The sequence below is a fragment of the Populus nigra genome, chromosome 17, assembly GCF_951802175.1.
Source record: "Populus nigra chromosome 17, ddPopNigr1.1, whole genome shotgun sequence".
Classification (NCBI taxonomy): Eukaryota; Viridiplantae; Streptophyta; class Magnoliopsida; order Malpighiales; family Salicaceae; genus Populus; species Populus nigra.
The window spans coordinates 13748853-13768921 of NC_084868.1; the positions used below are offsets into that span (position 1 = coordinate 13748853).

At 35.7% G+C, this 20069-nt stretch overlaps 1 protein-coding gene across 2 annotated transcripts in view; it reads left to right on the top strand.

The window, feature by feature from the left end:
- Positions 1–20069, top strand: part of LOC133677197 (probable LRR receptor-like serine/threonine-protein kinase At1g53430) — a 55513-nt gene that overhangs the window by 20672 nt on the left and 14772 nt on the right. The window lies entirely within an intron of this gene.

Below are 20069 nucleotides of genomic sequence, written 5' to 3' on the forward strand. Positions count from 1 at the left end.
TTTAATGTATTTTTAAATAAAAAATATTTTAAAAAGTAATTACCATTACTATAATACTAAATATTCTTACTCCATATTGTTGCTTATACATTGTAATTATGCTCTCTGATTATCATTTATGCTCTCTGAGACCCTGGGCATTTGTTTTCCTAGATTTATGTTTTTTGCTATTCTTTGATAATTGTTTGAGACTTTATTTTGTAGAGATTTTTATTTCCATTTCTGCTTATTTTTTTTCGGTTTGACTAGTTTTTAATTGTATTTTTATTTTTTATATAATTGAAATTTGTTTTTTTAATAAATTCTTCAACCCTAACAATTTAAGCCCAACTCAAAATAAATACTCAAGGGATTCTTTCTTCCCTTTCTGTTTTTCTCTCAATCCCAATTACAGATCAGTTTAGGCAATGTTATTTCGCTACGTATAAGTTGTTGAATTTAAGTAGTAAAACCACGTGTGTTTTGCTTTTTATAATTACATGCTGAGGTGAAATAATTAACAAGATCCTATAGCTTCTGCAAACTTTATGGCTACAAGTAGCGACACATTCCATTTTTAATTAATTAATGCCAATTTAGTGTGATTTTTTTAAAGAATTCATATCTATTTCTTTACTTACAAATATAGTTGTTAATTATATTTTAGTTTGTTTAGTACTCTCTATTCTGTCTTGCTCTATATAAATTTCATTGAATATATTCTTTTTACATTTTAGTTTGTTAATTAATGCCAATTTAGTGTTGCTAATTACATTTTAGTTTGTTGAATATATTCTTTTTTATGCACAATTAATCATACTGATAGATAATATGACTTGAGTTTTCAATGTTTTTTATTTAAAGTCAGTGATCTTAAGCTGATGCTGATCTAAGATACATGACGGGTGATTAATTAGCCTTTTAGATTATCTTTGATACTTAAATTTAAATTGTAAATAAATCTTAAGATGAGAAATTCCAAGCTGTGAGTCACCAGATGCTCGGAACATTAATGCAGAAGTGGGACTTTAACATAAAGTCATAAACTAATTGAACTCTTAAGACTTAAAATCTTTTCCTTGAAGTTTGGACCTTCCACTAACATGGGAATGCAATTTTATATGTGAGAAGAAATCTATCGAAGACCAAAAATGCATGTGAGAAAGTGGGATTGGGAAGAAGGCATTGATAAAGGAGAGATGGCACGTGAAATCACGGGTTGAAGTTTTTTAATTTTTTAAAAATTATTTTTTATATCAGTATATTAAAATGATTTATTGAAGAAATGACATGTAAAATCACGGGTTGAAGAGGAGCTATATGTAAGCGAAGTTTGTTGCTTTTTTAAATAATGTTTTTGTTTAAAAATATATTAAAAAACATAAAAATATATTAAAAAAATAATCACAAACCTTCACCGTACTCTCAAACAGATAAAAGCTTTGACATAGCTCCATTCTTCGCTGGCATTTGCCATGATAAGCATGAAATCATTGATTTGAAGATAAGAGTAGGTACTGCTTTCTTTTATGCAAAATTCTTAACAGGGTTTGGTATGTGAAGTCGCAGTCGATTTATTGTTTTCATACAAACAAGTACCATTCCAATTTTATTGAGAAGAAGATTAAAACCCGATTTAAGACTATAATTTGATTAATCTATTGTGGATTCAAAAGCAAAAATTTGTGATATTTTTTTTTAATGGAACGTTTTGAGGTTACCAATGCATCTTGAACCATTCCAAAAGCCAGGTTTCATAGTTAATTAATTCAATGATGCATGAATAAAATTGAATTTTCTTACTTAGCCAACTTTAGCTTAGCTTAAATGTCCCAATCATATCATTAAAGTTATTAAATTTGACACGTGATCATATTCATGATCTAAGTTGAATGGGTTAATTTAAATTAATCAAAACAACATTGTTTCCTTGATCCTCCTTTTGATTTAAATCTTCCTATAGTAAATATTGAAGGAAAAACATGTATTGGTTCTTAAGAATTATGGCCCTGGAAATCGGAGACCTAGCTCGTTGATATTATGTGATATATATATATTTTTTCAATTATAATTACCATCTTACTTATGTTTTCATTTCAGAAGCAGTCTTCAATTACCATCTTATTTTTGTTTTCAATTAATAACACAAAGTATTGTGAACATGTGAAAATATAGCCTAAGGGTTCAGTATTGAAAATATATAAAAAACAAATCATGTTTAATTAATAAAATATTATTAGAATCTTGTTTTAATTACAAATTATATTTTCTCAATGTGAATTAAAATTGATAATACTTTAAAATAAAAAAAATTAAGATAAATTTTAATATCAATTAAAGTGAATAAACCTCTCTAAATCGTTGGAATAATCTAAATATGATTTTAGCATTTTAAAAACATTATTTATGCACCACTTATTAACTAATCAAATTCAAATAATTAATTCATGATAATAAAAAAAAATTAAAATACAATAGTGAAATTTGTTGTAACCCAATTTTGGATCCACCAAGATTTTCTTGAATGTTATTTTATTTCTATTATTATTTATAAAAATCCAAAAAAATTAAGAAAAAAGTTTAAAAATTCAAAATATACTTTTCTCGAGTCAACCGCATCTTTCCATCAAAACCGAGTCCACCAGGTCAATACGGGTCAAACCATGTCGACCAGGGTAAAAAATGAGTTTCGGACCGTTTCGGGTCAAAACCGTCATTTTTGGTCAAAACCGAGTCCACCGGGTCAATACGGGTCAAACCATGTCGACCAGGGTAAAAAATGAGTTTCGGACCGTTTCGGGTCAAAACCGTCATTTTTGGTCAAAACCGAGTCCACCGGGTCAAACCATTGGAAAAATAGACGGTTAAGTTATGTCGATACACGACGTCGGGCGACGGCTCCCGCTTTTTGTTTATTTTAACAAAAAGGGTTTTTTTTCTCGATTGGGGGAAACAAAGATTTTATTGGAGTCGCCATCTAGTAATTTGAGGGAACTAGAAATCCTAAATTAGACACTGGTCCCAGAGATTCGGGTACGGGGTTAGTTATGATTAAGGGAAGGTAGACACCACCCTTAAAACATCCTTTCAAAAGAAAGGTTACCCTTACTTGTGTGTTTTTTATTTGATTCAAATGCTATTATATTTTGGGCTTATTGGTAATTATTTTAAAATGATTAACGTCGGTCCCTAAAAATAGAAGACACGTTAAAATGACATCAGTCCCTAAAAATTAGGAGACTTGTCTAAAATACTGACGTTTATCCCTAAAAAGGAGAGTTACGTCTGGGTTACCAAAAGAAATAATAGATATTGGCAATTTGCCTTTTTTAAAATGATTAACGTCGGTCCCTAAAAATAGGAGACGCGTTAAAAATGACATCAGTCCCTAAAAATTAGGAAACTTGTCTAAAATATGACGTTTTAACCCTAAAAAGGAGAATTACGTCTGGATTACCAAAAGAAAAAAAAATTGAAATAATCCATATTTGTGATATTTACATTTTTGACATCGGTCCTTTTAAAAAAGAGACGTATCGAAAAATAATATTCGTTTATAAAAATAAATTTTATTTTGATATTATTGAGAAATGGATATAACCATATTCGAGAATTGCGCTTTGGATCCACGAACAATAATATGATAAAATGGGTGCGGGAACCACGTTCTTCTTTATATTTTTTGTTTTATTGTTTTTTACATGCAAGAAAATTTATATACAAAATAAAAAAACGTTAGAAATCTCAAAAAATTTACCTGAGTATCACTGTATAGGTAAAAGACTGAAATACCCTCGAAATTCTCCGAAAATGCCACTGGCGGCGCGTGTGACTCACGCGCGGCTACTGTTGGCGGCGGCGAAATTTCCCGGCGAGATTTCTGTCCAAACGACGGTCGATCCTGGTAGATCTGAGGACGAGGATTCTGATGGCGGTGGTATCGTCGGTCGTTGATGTCTGACGAAGGAGAATCGACGACTTGAACCTTCGGTGGCCGCCGACAATCGCGGCCCTTTTCCGGCCAACTGAGGCGGCGAAATCAATGAAAACCACCGGGGTTTTTCTTTAAATCAAGGGAGAAAACGTTCTGTGGTGGTGCGGAAGCTGGAGACGGCCGGAGATGGGAGATCGTGGGAGAGAGAGAGAGTCGCCGGCGAGAGGAGAGAGAGACTCTAAGCTGTGCTATGGTGTGAACGCGCGCATGGTTCACCGGTGCATCTGAAGGCTGTGAACCGTTGGATCTCCTTTGAACTGATCTTGCGGCTGCGATTGGCTGGATCTGGAAGTTGATCGGACGGTCCGGATGAGAGGAGCCTTGATCTGGTGTGTCGCGGTGCACAGCAATCTCGGTGCACCGGCTGACGTGGCGCAACGGATCTAAAGGAGAATTGTTTTAAGGGCTGAGATTGATTTGGGTTTTAATTTGGTGTGGTAAGCTCTATTGTACCCTATTAAATCAACGGTTCAGATCTAAACACTCTAGATCTAACGGTTAGGATATATTTGGTATTTTTCAAATTGTTTTTTTTGAAAATCAATATCCTACTCGCATGAAGAAATAGTGAAAAAAACGTGAATAGTAAAGATTTTTTCTTTGTTCTTTTTCCCCTTTTCTTTTTTTTTTCTCCTTTCTTTTTTTTTTCCTCTTCTGTGTCGAAGTATCACTGGCTATTTATAGCCAGCCAGGAGACATGCAAATCTTCAAATATTATTTTTTAAATCACCGTTTGCTTTTATCATTTGTTTAATCGCCGTTTGCTTTCGGCGCAACGCGTTGCGCCGTTTGACAATTTATTTTATTATTATTTTTTTTATTATTATATTTTTTTTATTATGTATAATACTATATATTTATACAGGTAAAATTAAAAAACTATATTTAGTATTAGAAAAAACCTGATTCAACCACTAAAAATCCATTTTAATGACCGAAAATTATTTTAAACACCGGGAAAAAACTTTTGATGGGTATCAACCCAGTGAACCGGGTTTTAGTCGAAAATGATGGTTTTTAACCCGAAACAGCTCGAAACTCATTTTTTACTCTGGTCGACATGGTTTGACTCGTATTGACCCGACGGACTCGGTTTTGGTCAAAAATGACGGTTTTGACCCGAAACGGCCCGAAACTCATTTTTTACCCTGATCGACATGGTTTGACCCGGTGGACTCGGTTTTGACCAAAAATGACGGTTTTGACCCGAAACGGTCCGAAACTCATTTTTTACCCTGGTCGACATGGTTTGACCCGTATTGACCCGGTGGACTCGGTTTTGACCAAAAATGACGGTTTTGACCCGAAACGGTCCGAAACTCATTTTTTACCCTGGTCGACATGGTTTGAACCGTATTGACCTGGTGGACTCGGTTTTGATGGAAAGATGCGGTTGACTCGAGAAAAGTATATTTTGAATTTTTAAACTTTTTTCTTAATTTTTTTGGATTTTTATAAATAATAATAGAAATAAAATAACATTCAAGAAAATCTTGGTGGATCCAAAATTGGGTTACAACAGTTGCCCCCTCTTTACAATGCTTACGGTGCAAAGGCATTGGAAAATTCATTTTCTTTTGACTTTGCATAGTAAGTTTTGTAAAGAAAAACGATGGAAGTGTTGAAAAATGCACAGATTTTCAGTTGGTCTAATTCTTATGGGCGACCTGCCCAAGTGAAAAACATGAAAGTGTTTTCAATATTGATCTTGTGAAATACATGAAAGTGATTTCAGATTAATGTTGTGAAATACATGAAAATGATTTCAGATTAGCATTGTGAAATACATGAAAGTGATTTCAACAATGGTTTTGTGAAATACATGAAAGTGATTTCAAAATTGATTGATTTTTTTTTTTGTGAAGTACATGAAAGTGATTTCAACCTTAGTCTTGTGAAATACATGAAAGTAATTTCAAAAATTGATTTTTTTGTGAAATACATGAAAGTGATTTCAACCTTAGTCTTGTGAAATACATGAAAGTGATTTCAAAAATTGATTTTTTTGTGAAATACATGAAAGTGATTTCAACCTTAGTCTTGTGAAATACATGAAAGTGATTTCAAAATTATTATTATTTTTTTTTTTGTGAAATACATGAAAGTGATTTCAACATTGGTCCTATTTTCCAGGTGACCACCCTGATGATAAAATGCGAGGAAACTCGCAAGTGGTCTAATTGTTCCAGGCGACCTGCCCGATAGTAAAATGCAAGGGAACTCGCAAGTGGTCTAATTGTTCCAGGCGACCTGCCTAATGATAAAATGCGAAGAAACTCGCAAGTGGTCTAATTGTTCCAGGCGACCTGCCCGATGATAAAATGCGAAGAAACTCGCAAGTGGTCTAATTGTTCCAGGCGGCCTGCCCAATGGTGAAAATGCGAGGAAACTCCCAAGTGGTCTAATTGTTCCAGGCGACCTGCCCGATGATAAAATGCGAAGAAACTCGCAAGTGGTCTAATTGTTCCAGGCGACCTGCCCGATGGTGAAAATACGAGGAAACTCGCAAGTGGTCTAATTGTTCCAGGCGACCTGCCCGATGGTGAAAATACGAGGAAACTCGCAAGTGGTCTAATTGTTCCAGGCGACCTGCCCGATGATAAAATGCGAAGAAACTCGCAAGTGGTCTAATTGAAATAACTTGAAAGTGATTTCAATATAATTTTGTGAAATACATGAAAGTGATTTCAGTAATAAGCTTCAAGGTTGATGAAAAAATTCTAAAGGAAGTCATACCTGTATGGTTGAAATCTGATTTGTAAATCGATCTCAGAGATGATGAAATCTTCTCAAGAAAGTCTTGTATGTACGGTTGGGATGTGATTTGTAATTGGATCCCAAAGACGAGGAAAGCTTCTCAAGAAAGTCTTGTATGTACGGTTGGGATTTGATTTGTAATTGGATCCCAAAGATGAGGAAAGCTTCTCAAGAAAGTCTTGTATGTACGGTTGCGATTCGATTTGTGGATCCCAAAAATGAGGAAAGCTTCTCAAGAAAGTCTTGTATGTACGGTTGAGATCTGATTTATAAATCCCAAAAATGAGGAAAGCTTCTCAAGGAAGTCATGTATGTATGGTTGGGATTTGATTTGTGGATCCCAAAAATGAGGAAAGCTTTTCAAGGAAGTCATGTATGTATGGTTGGGATTCGATTAGTGGATCCCAAAAACGAGGAAAGCTTCTCAAGAAAGTCTTGTATGTACAGTTGAGATTTGAGCTGTCGTTCAAAACGATGGTAGGAGTAAATTCCTTATAAATCACGCAGTATTTGGCAAAAGACATCATCAACTTCTTGCATTTTCAATACTCTCAAAGTTCTTAACTTTTGAAGCTTTAATCATGTCTTCCTCTTCTTCCAATGTTAACCCAAACCCTGTTCCTGCAGCAGTAGAGCCTGCAGTTTGGCGTACTACCTTTGAAGTGAATGGTCGTCCGGTTACAATAGAGGATACTGTAATGGACAATGAAGATATTGCTGTAGCCGTGGCTAGAGACATGATCCTTCCTCGTGATGAAATAATGCTAGCTGCCAGGACCGATATTGAAGCGGTGAATCAGTCACTTGCTCTCAGTATCAGAGCTACTTCGTCTTTGGTGAACGTTGCAGAGCGTCTTCATGCCAGAAGACTTGAGTTGAATACTCAGGTTCTTGATCTCCATCATCAGATTGAGAATTTAAGGAATAGACTCCGTGATGAGAGACGTCACAGAAACAACTTGGAGAGGAGAAACCAAGAGCTGAATACACGTGTTGACTTTTGGCGGGACTATGTTAACACACGACACCTTGAGTTCGAGGAAGAGATGGAGCGTATGCATAAACAATTTGAGGAATTTCGAGGCATGATTAACCATCAAGATGAAAATATCCCTGATCGTCCTCGCACTGTTTAGCATTTGTACTTGTAAACCCCTTTTTCATGAATAAAAATCCATCTTTCTTGTCTTCATTTATGAATTTTGCTTTTGTGGAATTGCTATATTTGATGTGATTTAAAAGAACTTCAATTCGTGTGAGTCTCGTTGGATCCCAGTGGGGATATTGTTTCATGAAATATCTGCAAAACAATTATGCAATGCATGTGAAGTTAGATGATATGCAATGCATCTTACCTGTTTTTGAAATATAAGTTCCCCCCTCTTTGATGCTTCATCGTCATAGAGTGGCTTTGTTTGCATTTCAAAGCCTTCTTTGTTCTTTCGATGCATTGGCTCATTCATGTGCTAGCCATCTGCTCAGCTGTAAATGCAGTGCCCGTCTTGGGTTGTCCGCGATAATTACTGCTCTCACTGTTTATCAAGCTTGACAATGCCCCCAAGTGTAGCGTTGCTTGATTCATCATTAAGAAGTTTAACAAATCGTTCATCTCCTGGATTCTTTCAAGAATTGTTCTCTGATTGATTGTGCGCATCGTGCCAAACCCATCAAGATTGTCAATCAGTTATGAACTCACCTCCAGTTGAAAACATACCCTTCAAGGATATGCGGTCATCCAGATTCATGGAACTGTCATGTCATTCAGACCTGCATTTCATACTTTACGGTAAAAAAGCTCATCGTTGTATGCTCAGCTTCTTTCTCAATAAGTTCTTCTCAGCTCATCTAATCAGATTGTGAAAAGAAGTGTCTCAGCCTCATCAATGATGTTGCTTTTATCACCCATACTCATGTGGTGCAATGCGCATTTGAGCTTTAAATCAGATGGTCCCACGGTTAGTCTAGGTGGGTGCGGTGCATTCTCCCAACATTCATTCAAAGGCAATCATGTGATAATATCTTCCAAAGTCATAGCCATATTGGAGACGATAAACCAAGATGAAGATATGAAGATGTCTTTCAGGTACATCCTTGTTCTCAATTGTTGTCGGGGTTTACTGGATCATAAACTGTTCTTGAACATCATTGCCCGTAATTGATCTGAATGTGCTCATTCACTGATTATCTTGCTTTGAACCATATTGTCCTCAGTTCATTGATTCATCATTTGATCATCTTTACCCCCTAGCTGATTTAAACACTGTTTGTTTTCCTTCTCGGAGGTCCATTGTGTTGCCCCCAGGAGTGTCGAGGAGAATTGACGTCATTTCTGTCAGGAATCTAAGAACTCGGTCGATGTTTCTCCTATTTAAAAATCTTTCTTATTTTGGAATCAAATCTCACATTTCAAAGATCATGTCAATTCAAGTCTGATTGTTGAAATGAAATCAGAGAGATGTCAATTTTTGAAAGTACTTTTGGAAATCAAGCTTTGTTGGTCAAAGATCCAACACACGCTATTCAATATAGTCCTTTGATTGTCTTGTATTTTGAGAGAGAGAAAAAAAAAATTGACTCGTTGTAAGATTAAAATGGCTTTTTCCATGGTTCTTTGTATCCATTTTAAACTCTAATTTTGGGTATACCTTTTGATTATTTGTGATGAGGTGACCTTTTATGAATTTCAAGAAAAACAAGGTACCCGAGTCAAAACTTGAGGCTTTATCAAGAAAGATTGTATCTTTTCTTAGCACTAATTTTATCAGCATGCATAATAATCAGTAGCTTAATTCATGAAGTCATGACCTGTATGAAACAACTCTTCAAGTTTTGAGATCGCCATTTATCGGTTCAGATTGCTTACTTGATTAAAAAGGACTTTCTAAAGCACGTAATGTAGGCTATGGTTCATGGCTATGAAAGAAAGGAATTTCACAATCTCAAAAGGTGTTTGAGGGTTTCAAGAACTTAGGATCACCATTAATTACTCATCAATCTCTTTTCCTCACGTTGTCTTTGTAGAGATAGTGACATATAACCTTGTTAATCTCAAAAATCAATATTTGTTTAACATAGGTCATAACCCAAATCCAACTTTTCTTTGATCACACGCCAATCTAAACTTTTGAGGATTATAGAGGCTTTACCATAGACACACCGAAAGACATAACGCTTGATTTTTCGTGTTAACTTTTGGTATTTGTTGTGTCTTTATCAATCTTTGGCTTTCTTCTTCTAGCTCTTTCTCAATCATTGGACTTTTGTTCTAAGCCTTCCCTTTATCCATCGACTCTAACATTGTCCTCGTCTTTTCTAGGAAAAGATTCTCATTGCCCCTAGTGTGGGGTGTAATCCTAGTCAGGGTTTTTTATGAAAAAAATATTCTATCAGCTCAAAATGGGACTGCAAGGGATATATATTTCAAGAATTGTGAAAGGATGAAACAAAAATGGCCTTTTCTCATTTCAAGCAAGGTCGGTTAGAACCGATAAATTTTAACCTCATCCAATGTAATGGTTGAGACTTGTAAGAATCATAATTCACGAGTCCATAACTACCGAATCCACTACGTGTCATTATGCATACTGCTAAAACTTAGCTATATGGTATGTGGTTCAATTTCATGTGTGAGCTCAAAAGTTTCTTGGTCACCTCATGTCATTTCAACAAGCATCGAGTCATTCAAGCAACATAATTTTAATCTTCAGGATTGACTAATCTTAAACGCATGTTGGAGCTTGATCAAAATATTTTGTAAATAACCTTTGAAAGAAACATCTCATACGTTCAGAACAACAAAGGGACAAATAAAAGACATGTTTCATTAAAAGATGAGATGTGATCCCAAAATAAAATGCAGAATGACAAAACTCATAACAAAAAGAATCGACAGTTTAACACTCTTCTTGGATAAGCTTTTCTGGCGATATCTGTGTTTTGCCAAGCATTTCGATTACTTGTCATTCTGAGAATGTTGAGGTGACAATATGGCCGATGATGTCATTTTTTACAAACTCAACTCGATTCTTTAAATTCTTGCAAATGTTCAACTGAATGACACAAAATCCCCCAATGATATTCATGTATCTTTTACTAAGGGGTGAGGGCTCAAAGGCGCACTCAAAAGGAGTTGAGGGCTCACAGACGCACTCAAAAGGAGGTAGGGTTAGAAAACGCACTACCAAAGGGATGAGGGCTCAAAGGCGCACTCGAAAATAGAGGTGAGGGCTCAAAGACGCACTCAAAAGGAGGTAGGGTTAGAAGACGCACTACCAAAGGGATGAGGGCTCAAAGGCGCACCCAAAAATAGAGGTGAGGGCTCAAAGGAGCACTCAAAAGGAGTTGAGGGCTCAAAGGCGCACTCAAAAGGAGGTAAATTGGTGGAGTCAGGGCAATAAGTCCAGAGTCTAACAAATACTGGTAGACAAACTCGAGTGGTCGAGGTATGTCAATCTTAGCAAAGACATTTGAGCAATTGATGCTACAGTGAGACCTGGTTGAACCATATAATTAAGGCTTCCCATCGTCAGGCTTATCTTTTGATTCATCTCTCATTATTGTTCTAGAATTCTTGGTAGAATCTTCAATCATTCCCCTCTTCATAGCTTGTTCAATTCTTTCGACAATCCTCACAACATCATGTCAATCTTCCCATGTTATTGTGGTTATTTGTGGATTGGTAGAAACTTTCCAACATCCAGTGATCTTAGTAACGCATAGAAACATGCAGCACCACCACTACCGATGTGTGGAATCACGCGTTGTCTCAACTGGAAGAGAAAATGATGAATCTGAAACCATTTTGTCTCCTCTTCGATTCCTCACTGGCAGTGCAACAAACAAACACCTATAATGGGAATTCTGCTTTGTTAAAGTTGCAATGCCTGCTCTTGTTTTTCTCAGAGCAGCATCCGATACTGCTGGACCGGAATGGTGTTCACAATAGAGATGTCTGGAAAGAAGGCCAATGCACCAGGAACAGAAAGCTAGCAGCTATTATGTGCTCTTGGAATATGTGAAGGCTTTGAACGACTATCAGTGCAGTTGAACGAGAACAAGGGTTGTCGTCATTAATTGATGACTGAAGGCATTGCTGTCATTGTTCATGATGAAAAAGGAGAGGTGCAACTTCAATGGAACGTGGACAAGTAGTGTTCCCAGCAAGAGACTGTGCAAACATTCCCTTTCTATTCTTGAAACTCAACACTTATTCAAACAGATTTATGAGTCGAGCTACGTCAACTTTACTGCTCTCAACTTCCTTTATCAAACCTCTGTCTAACCTCTGTCTTTATCAGTCCATTAGACCTCAGGTAGGGGAACGTATGTTTCAACCGTATGCATGCTTGATAAATAAATGAAATGCACAAATGAATGTAAAATGTCATATGTTTTATGCATGCTTGTTATTTGTTTCAAGGTTTCCTTATGACGAGGAATAGACCAGATCAGATTCTCTTAAGAAAGTTCTCACTGAGGACTCCAAACCTACAGGAACTTGAACCGATTTGGGGGAGAAATTTGATGCCATAAATCAGAATCAAAATAAACATTTCTCATAACAAAAAGATGATGAAATTGCCTTTTATTAATTGATAATATTAAAAGTACAATAAGTCAATCTTTCCAAAGCCTTGGACCGTCATATGCTGAGATCTCATTAATTCCATCTCTGATCAACCCAAAAAACTGATGGAATTCATTTCTGGTCATTGGCTCACCATCTGCTACTTGTTGGGCTAGGCCTCGTAATCCTAAAGCATAATTCTTGGCATCATCTGCTTGTACATGATAGCGCATAGCTTCAGAAGCCCAACGTTCTGCTTCTCTTTCTGTATTTTCTTTTTCTGATGATAAGGTTTGCTCAACCGAAAGCAAATGGTCCACATGCTCATCTAAATTGGCAATGATTGTATCTTGATTTTGATGTTGCTCTTGAAGTGATTCATTTTTCTCTTCCAATTTTAATACCATTTTCTCAGCTTTTGATGCTCTTCTAACCCATCTCTTCAAGTTGACATCTTGCTTCCTCTTATCTTCTGACAAAAGTACATATTTTTCTTGTAATTGCTGGAACTGAAGCTGTTGATGTTGTAGCTGAGCTGACAAGTCATCCTTTTCTTGTTTTATGATAGCCAAAGTTGTCTCTCGAGTGGCTAGATTAGATTCTAACTTTCTTTTTTTAGCCCATAACTCTTCTACTTCAGCATTCAAACTTAGGTTATAAGATTCTTGCTGGGCGCAGACTTCTTCGTGTATGTCTTCAGCAGACTGAATCAAAGACCTGGGTGGCCCTTCAAAAGGAGGAACTTTGTACCCTTTCCCTCTCTTCTTTTGCCATATTGGATATCCTTCAGTTGTTTTTCCTTCTACTCTCTTGGCAGAAGTAACCCTACCAGGATGTTTCCATGCCTTCTTCACTGACTCCAATAATTTCTTCGAGGTCTTGAAATCTTCATAAAATGTTCCCAGTTTGGTAGTCCTTGGAATAAATTGCTCAAATCCAAACTGTCGTAAGACCATGTTGGGACAGTAACTAATACAGCAGCGGGCTCCTATCAACGGGACCCATGGGTACTCACCACAGTATGCCAGATAAGATTTGAAATAAGAGTATCGACTTCTCCAATGAAATGGAGATTTACTTAGACTCAAGAACATTGATTCCCATGTGGTTCTTCCTACTTCATGCAAGTGTTTTTCAGCAAAATTCTCCAGCTGAGAATAAAGATGCCATGGGGTACCAACCAAACCTGAAATCTTCCCCTCAATCATATGACTCACAGTCCAGACAAACAACAACTGCAAGCAACATCTTAAACGACCCCTTCCGACTTTTCTACAATAATTCAAGGATGAGAAAGTTTCTGCCAATATTGTTGTAGCCGGGTTAATTTTAAGGGTCACCACATTTTTAAATACATTGACAGCCTCAAAATCGATCATTCCTTCGGCAGATGGGAAAAGAACCAAACCATATATCCCTAAGGCCAAAATTCTCAATCGAATTTCATTGCTTTCATCATGTAATCTCCTCTTGAATATGGCCTCTAGTTCATTCCAAAACCAACCCTGGCTATTTCCTCGTTTAGTTGCATGTGATTTTGCTAGTTGACAGTCTGTCTGGGTAATCCAAGCAAAGTTAGAAAGTGCATGCTCTATAGGTGTGTAAAAGTACACCTTTTCTGACTTGGGACAATTTAGCAGGGATTCATACTCCTCGATAGTAGGAGTCATATCCACAGTATCAAATGTGAAGCACCGATATTCTGGATCCCAAAACCCTATCATGGCCTCAAAACAAGCATGTTGGACCCTAATTTTCAGTAATTGTGACAGATCCCCATATTGTTTCTGGAAAGTGATTTGATCATGAGAGGATAACTTTTCCCAGCAGTCTAGCAGTTGTCTTGTACCAAGTGGTCTGTCCTCTAATTTAACATGTGCTGGTAATTGAGACTCAAATTCTGATGGCAAACAATCCCCTTCATCATGTTGGCTCAATTCTGATCTGGTCAAAAATTCCTCAATAGTAATGGGTTTTTCCATCTCACACTTCCTGTAAGGATCGGTGGAGATTTAATGAGCACATGAAATGTATATGAACATGTATGTTCATGCATTGACATTTGTTCGTGTCCTAATGGGTATATCCTACTTGATAGGATCTAGCTCATAAGGTTTGGCTGAGTTTAGTCTATCTTAAAAGATATTTTTTGGTTCTTAGATTGCCCGAATTACTCGTGAAGTAATCGGCCTCTTAACCTTATACAACATGAGTAGGGGAGAAAGACTCCACAGTACTAGTTGCATAGGGTGAGTTACAATCCAAGCAAAAGTCCAAATGAGCATCAGTGGACATAAGTCACACTTGCCACCTGAATCTTTCTTTTCTAATCTTAAAAAGGGCGAGCTCGGGTCCAAAGCTTTTATGGGTTCACAGTGAAGTGTGTGAATACACAAATAAATAACATGTATGCATGTGACAATATGGAAAATTAAAAAAGAATCACAATAGATATTGCATAAAATAAATAATGCAAATAAAATAAATGCCCAAAAATAAATAGCAATAAGAAAAAGCAAATGAAAAGCAAACACAAGCAGTTGGCTCAACCCTAAGTCCCCAGTGGAGTCGCCATTCTGTCGATACACGACGTCGGGCGACGGCTCCCGCTTTTTGTTTATTTTAACAAAAAGGGTTTTTTTTCTCGATTGGGGGAAACAAAGATTTTATTGGAGTCGCCATCTAGTAATTTGAGGGAACTAGAAATCCTAAATTAGACACTGGTCCCAGAGATTCGGGTACGGGGTTAGTTATGATTAAGGGAAGGTAGACACCACCCTTAAAACATCCTTTCAAAAGAAAGGTTACCCTTACTTGTGTGTTTTTTATTTGATTCAAATGCTATTATATTTTGGGCTTATTGGTAATTATTTTAAAATGATTAACGTCGGTCCCTAAAAATAGGAGACACGTTAAAATGACATCAGTCCCTAAAAATTAGGAGACTTGTCTAAAATACTGACGTTTATCCCTAAAAAGGAGAGTTACGTCTGGGTTACCAAAAGAAATAATAGATATTGGCAATTTGCCTTTTTTAAAATGATTAACGTCGGTCCCTAAAAATAGGAGACGCGTTAAAAATGACATCAGTCCCTAAAAATTAGGAAACTTGTCTAAAATATGACGTTTTAACCCTAAAAAGGAGAATTACGTCTGGATTACCAAAAGAAAAAAAAATTGAAATAATCCATATTTGTGATATTTACATTTTTGACATCGGTCCTTTTAAAAAAGAGACGTATCGAAAAATAATATTCGTTTATAAAAATAAATTTTATTTTGATATTATTGAGAAATGGATATAACCATATTCGAGAATTGCGCTTTGGATCCACGAACAATAATATGATAAAATGGGTGCGGGAACCACGTTGTTCTTTATATTTTTTGTTTTATTGTTTTTTACATGCAAGAAAATTTATATACAAAATAAAAAAACGTTAGAAATCTCAAAAAATTTACCTGAGTATCACTGTATAGGTAAAAGACTGAAATACCCTCGAAATTCTCCGAAAATTACGAAAATGCCACTGGCGGCGCGTGTGACTCACGCGCGGCTACTGTTGGCGGCGGCGAAATTTCCCGGCGAGATTTCTGTCCAAACGACGGTCGATCCTGGTAGATCTGAGGACGAGGATTCTGATGGCGGTGGTATCGTCGGTCGTTGATGTCTGAAGAAGGAGAATCGACGACTTGAAGCTTCGGTGGCCGCCGACAATCGCGGCCCTTTTCCGGCCAACTGAGGCGGCGAAATCAATGAAAACCACCGGGGTTTTTCTTTAAATCAAGGGAGAAAACGTTCTGTGGTGGTGCGGAAGCTGGAGACGGCCGGAGATGGGAGATCGTGGGAGAGAGAGAGAGTCGCCGGCGAGAGGAGAGAGAGACTCTAAGCTGTGCTATGGTGTGAACGCGCGCATGGTTCACCGGTGCATCTGAAGGCTGTGAACCGTTGGATCTCCTTTGAACTGATCTTGCGGCTGCGATTGGCTGGATCTGGAAGTTGATCGGACGGTCCGGATGAGAGGAGCCTTGATCTGGTGTGTCGCGGTACACAGCAATCTCGGTGCACCGGCTGACGTGGCGCAACGGATCTAAAGGAGAATTGTTTTAAGGGCTGAGATTGATTTGGGTTTTAATTTGGTGTGGTAAGCTCTATTGTACCCTATTAAATCAACGGTTCAGATCTAAACACTCTAGATCTAACGGTTAGGATATATTTTGTATTTTTCAAATTGTTTTTTTTGAAAATCAATATCCTACTCGCATGAAGAAATAGTGAAAAAAACATGAATAGTAAAGATTTTTTCTTTGTTCTTTTTTCCCTTTTCTTTTTTTTTTTCTCCTTTCTTTTTTTTTTCCTCTTCTGTGTCGAAGTATCACTGGCTATTTATAGCCAGGAGACATGCAAATCTTCAAATATTATTTTTTAAATCACCGTTTGCTTTTATCATTTGTTTAATCGCCGTTTGCTTTCGGCGCAACGCGTTGCGCCGTTTGACAATTTATTTTATTATTATTTTTTTTATTATTATATTTTTTTTATTATGTATAATACTATATATTTATACAGGTAAAATTAAAAAACTCTATTTAGTATTAGAAAAAACCTGATTCAACCACTAAAAATCCATTTTAATGACCGAAAATTATTTTAAACACCGGGAAAAAACTTTTGATGGGTATCAACCCAGTGAACCGGGTTTTAGTCGAAAATGATGGTTTTTAACCCGAAACAGCTCGAAACTCATTTTTTACTCTGGTCGACATGGTTTGACTCGTATTGACCCGACGGACTCGGTTTTGGTCAAAAATGACGGTTTTGACCCGAAACGGCCCGAAACTTATTTTTTACCCTGATCGACATGGTTTGACCCGGTGGACTCGGTTTTGACCAAAAATGACGGTTTTGACCCGAAACGGTCCGAAACTCATTTTTTACCCTGGTCGACATGGTTTGACCCGTATTGACCCGGTGGACTCGGTTTTGACCAAAAATGACGGTTTTGACCCGAAACGGTCCGAAACTCATTTTTTACCCTGGTCGACATGGTTTGACCCGTATTGACCTGGTGGACTCGGTTTTGATGGAAAGATGCGGTTGACTCGAGAAAAGTATATTTTGAATTTTTAAACTTTTTTCTTAATTTTTTTGGATTTTTATAAATAATAATAGAAATAAAATAACATTCAAGAAAATCTTGGTGGATCCAAAATTGGGTTACAACAAAATTAATCTAAAACTTACACGTTATTAATTATTAAAAAATTATGAAAATTATTCAAACCTTCTAATTGAAGCAGCACATCACCTAATTTATTTTGCGAGTATTTGAATATCAATCAGTGACTGATTTTGTTGAAAATAAAACGTGTTGATTGTACTTTTGCTACTTTGATAAAAGTATTTTTAGAAGATAAAATGTTAGAGCGCTAATCTACTCTTTAGAAGATAACTGTATATCTATCCAGAAATGATCAAATTCTTTTTTATTATTATTAATATGAGTATCCGAATTAACTTGTATGCACCTCGATTAATCTCACGATTCTGAAGTTAACGGTCATGTAAGCCTTCAATGACCCTGAGATTTATGTGACTCCAACTGGTGATCTCTAAAGAGTAAACTTAAGACCTTATCAGTTGAGCTACACCTCTCAGAATTACCAAACATGATTCTTGATTATATGTGTGGTTAAATAAGTACACATTGCTACACTATGCTATGATTTGTTGTGTCATATTGTAAGTAAAATCAATCAACTGTTCCGTATTGTATTGTTATATGATTAAAATAAAATTATTATTACATTGCTAATTAATGGTTTTAGTGCTGAACATGAACAAATACTTGACCTTAAATTTTAAAGATGCATTATTACTTCTCAATGTTCACTTTCTGATTGGACCCAAGAAATGTAGGGTAAGCTATCAGTTTTTGGCCTTCAACTGATGCTTTAGCTTTATTAATCTTTCTCTGCTCGACAATGCAAAAGATCGACATAATGGAAGCAAACGATCGACATATTGGAAACAAAAGATGCTGAATTACATAAACAAAGACTTGACCATAAATTGTAAAGATGTATTATTACTTGTCAATGTTCACTTTCTGATTGGACCCAAGAAATGTAGGGTAAGCTATCAGCTTTTGGCCTTCATACTGATTTATAGCTTTATTAAATGCAAAAGATTAACAAAAGATGCTGAATTACATGAACAAAGACTTGACCATATATAAATTTTAAAGATGCATTATTACTTACTTCTCAATGTTCAGATTCCATGGGTTCAATCATTAATTTATGATGTATCAAATCATTTAGCAGAGCCGTTAGTACCCTTTATATTCTTATTCTTGCACTGTAGAAGCAGTGGCATGAGTGTTGACAGTGTGATTCTGTTTTCAATCTTGTTTTGCTACAATTTCCTGCTGCCTCTTCAGAAGCGACAGTGAAGAACATATACAAAATGGAGAGGGTAATTATCTAACAAATTAGTCACCCCTACAATTAATCTTCCATGGAATTAAGAACTTCATGTGATACACGTTTGAGATTCCAGAGGCATGTGCTGACAGCTTGCTTTTTCTTTGTTTTTCACTATCTTCTGTCTGACGCTTTTCCATTCACTTTTCAATTGCCTTTATAGTACTTTCACTATTTTCTTTGTTATGGAGGTTTGATATAGTGGAGGGCATAATTTTTTCAAAGGAATTTGGGTTTTTTCTTTTCTTTAGTGGTGTGACAGTGGGAGCTTGAAGATGATGAGTTGGTCTTGTTATTTTTATTTAAATGTGGGTGTGATGGGTCATGGTTTTTTACTCTCTGTTTTTGGAGTGTATTTTTCTCATTTTTTGTTTTTTAAGATAGAATTTTTAGTATTTTTTTATGCTAATTATTTTTAACTAATTTCTCCCTTTTCTTTTAGTGTGGCCTTTATTTAAGGTGTGTTTGAGAATATAATATATAGCGGTTGTGGTTTAAAGTACTTTTCACTTATAAATATATCAATATAATATTTTTTTAATTTTTTTTAAAAATTATTTTGACACCAGCACATCAAATTAAACGATCTGAAAATATAAAAAAATTAATTTTAAATAAAACAAATTCAAATTTTTGAGGAATTCCCAGCCACACCCTTATACTAGTAAAACAAATGTTCTTTTCACTCTTAGGTGCTAATCTATCACACACACTTCTTGTATTTTCTGAGACTTTCTAGTGTCACCTAAAATTCCCCTCCTTTTTTTCAAATAAAATATATTCTCCCTCTTTTTTTTTTTAGTTTTTGGGAAATTCAATTTTTAAAAATCAAAATGTGCTCTCTCTTTTAAAAAAAATTCAAAGAATTTTGTTTGATTTTTTTATTTTTAACTAATTGTTTTTGAAAAATTTGTTAATATGAAAAACAAATGATAAAAAATTATAAAATAACCAAAAGTTGGCCAAAAATGTTGAAAATATATTTTTGATATTTTTATTTTTTCAAAAATATAGGGGTAAGAAATTATGTTATGACAATAGTCATCACAACTATTAACAAACTTGAAATGCATCAAATGATTATAAAATTAGCTTTCTTGAACGGTGACATTGTCAAAGAGGTTTACATGGAACAATCCCAAAGATTTTCATTTGATTGGAATACCAAGTGAAATATAATAGAATAATCTTAATGAAAGATCATCTATTTAAGTGAGAAATATGATCATTTCTTTAAGAATTTCAAAAATATTCAAAAATGCTGACCTTTCATTATAAAATAGCTTT